This window comes from Equus quagga, chromosome 16 (genome assembly GCF_021613505.1).
Source record: "Equus quagga isolate Etosha38 chromosome 16, UCLA_HA_Equagga_1.0, whole genome shotgun sequence".
Classification (NCBI taxonomy): domain Eukaryota; kingdom Metazoa; phylum Chordata; class Mammalia; order Perissodactyla; family Equidae; genus Equus; species Equus quagga.
In genome coordinates this window covers 74,185,466-74,188,244 of record NC_060282.1, presented here as the reverse complement: position 1 = coordinate 74,188,244, position 2,779 = coordinate 74,185,466, and the positions used below count along the sequence as shown (strand labels likewise).

Here is a 2,779-nt window from a genome sequence, read left to right as displayed (position 1 = left end):
TGGATTACGCTTTGGCTTAAGGGAATGTTGTGGCTGGTTTGGTCTTCTATCCAGACCACTAAAACTTTCTCCGTATCAGCAATAAGACTGTTTCACTTTCTTATCGTTCATGTGCTCACTGGAGTAGCACTTTCAATTTTCTTCAAGAACTTTTCCTTTGCATTCACAGCTGGGCTAACTGGTTGGCACAAGAGCCTAGCTTTCAGCCTTGTCTTGGCTTTTGACCCGCCTCCCTCACTTAGCTCAATCATTTCTACCTTTTGATTTAAAGTGAGAGATGTGCAACTCTTCCTTTCACTTGAACACTCAGAGGATTCTACCATAGGGTTATTAATTGGCCTAATTTCAACATTATTGTGTCCCAGGAAATAGGGAGGCCCAAGGAGAGGGAGAGAGATAGGAGAGATAGGAGCAGTCAGAGGAAACGCAACATTTATCAAGTTCACCATCTTACACGGCGTAGTTTGTGGCACCGCAAAACAATTACAATAGTAACATCGAAGAAAACTGATCACAGAACACCACAACAAATATAATAATAATGAAAAAGATTGAGATATTGCGAGAGTTACCAAATGTGGCACAGAAACATGAAGTGCGCAAATGCTGTTGGAAAAATGGTGCTGATAGACTTGCTTGACATGGGGTTGCTAAAGACCTTCAATTTGTGAAAAATGCAATCGATGTCTGCGAAGCACAATAAACCAAGCACAATAAAACATGGTATTCCTGTACTGCGTGTCCATGTGCTATTTTAAGTGCAAATGCAAGCACTTCAATATTAAGTCTTTTAATATTAAAACCTATTAAATATACACTGAGAGACGTTTTTGTTAGTAAATAGATTAATAGAAGAGGATGACTTCGCTCTTTATCATAGGCTGCGAAACTAATATTTCTGCCCAAGTGCACTTATTTGAATGGAAAACAGGTATATATAAAGTATGCTGAAAAGAAATACGACAAAACCCTTAAGCTAAGAAGAAGCTGACTCTATGTTAAATAATTCAAAAATAATATTATTTGGGGTAAATTTTACCTCTATGAGTAGTTAAACTTAGTTTTAAAAAATTCGGAGAGATATGACATTTAACATGCTACATGAGACTTTAGTAAAATAGTGATACTGACATATATTGGCTATGATGTATCTTTCCTACCTAAGATATTATTGTGATCATAGAGCCATTATTTGAAATATGCTGGAGTTATTTGGCATAAAGATACTATAGTAAATATGTTACATCAATTTTAATACCAAGGTACAATTAATAACTTTCAAGTTGAAATTCAGTTTATTTATATACGTCCGTCTCCAGATTCTCATCGAGTGGTACCCCTGTCTGTTATGTTTTAACAGATGTATGAAACACCAAAGAGGAAATATGTCAAATCAAATTGTTTATTATTTGATCTTGAGGATGATCCAGAGAAGCCAACGTCCAACGTTTAAATTCTGAGACCTAAAATAAGTATTTCAGAAAGACTCTCTTTTGTTGATTTCTAAAATGCACAGCAGAATCTCACTTCCTCACTACTGAATTCACCATTAAGAAATGAAGAAGTTCTTGAAAAGAATTTCTTTGTCGGACAAAGATGGAAGGTCTACCGAAATAGGTATTAAAAAAAATAGTTGGTGCTCCCTTCAGCAGCACATCTACTAAATTGGAATGATACAGAGATCAGTATGGCCCTTCACAAGGATGACATGTAAATTCATGAAGCTTTACATATTTTTGCTATATGTGAAAGCTGTTAAGCGAATAAATCTTGAGTTCTCATCACAAGAAAAAACATATATTTTTCTTTTTCTTTTTTTATAACTATCTGAGATGATGGATGTTAACTAAACTCGGTGCAATCATTTCATAATATTTGTAAGTCAAACCATTATGCTGTATATTTTAAATTTATATGGTGTTGTATGTCAATTATAGCTCAATAAAACTGGAAAAAATAGATTCATTATGCCATAAAGGCATCACATTGAATGGTCATAATAATAATAACAATAGCAACAAAATAATGTTAGTCTATTTTATTGAACACTGAGTTAGTGCCAGGTTCTGAAACAGATAGTGTCTCACAAAAATTCTTAGAAAGTCTAGGTTTTCTTAATTTGCAGACAGAGAAACTAAAAATGATTTCTTAATTGAACCACATAAAAACTTATACTAGAAGTACATAACTATCAGTGAAACAACTTTATTTCCAAAATGTAACTGGTGAATAGAATGTGTTCTTTGGGAAATAATATACTCCTTCTATTACTGGCACACAAATATTACTTTGGTTAAAAAAACTTGATTGATTGATTGATTGATTGACTAGTTATGACAACTCTATTTACCCTCACTTTCAAATCTATTTTCAAGAATGGTCCAGCTGCTAAAAGTTTCAAAATTTTATCAAGGAGGAAAGAATGCTCTTGATAAATGCAGTGTCTTATTCTGTCAAAACATGACAAAATTTTAAAAAGTTAAATGTATTAAAACACAATTAAAAAAATTTCAAGGGCATGGTCTTTGGGTTTTTAACTCCGTTACGTCCATTTCAGTTTCCTTCAAACAGCAGACAATAAGGTCTTCAAGGAGATCCTGTAAGGATGTCTATGGTAAAATGCCTTTTTCCAAAAGACACTCAACAACTGATGTTCACAGCTTATTCTCACAAGGATCACATACTACAAACCCAAAGCTAATTGGCCACTGTCATATTACCCTTGACTGTACTCCATTCTCATAATAAACTTAATAGTGAACGGTGGACAAGTGAAAGA

General features: G+C 33.8%; 1 non-coding gene across 1 annotated transcript; it reads left to right on the top strand.

Moving 5' to 3' along the window:
* Positions 1-1,636: 1,636 nt before the first annotated feature.
* On the top strand, positions 1,637-1,738 carry LOC124228303 (U6 spliceosomal RNA). Its single transcript, XR_006885691.1, has one exon. It is a non-coding gene; the product is annotated as a U6 spliceosomal RNA (small nuclear RNA).
* Positions 1,739-2,779: the final 1,041 nt, after the last annotated feature.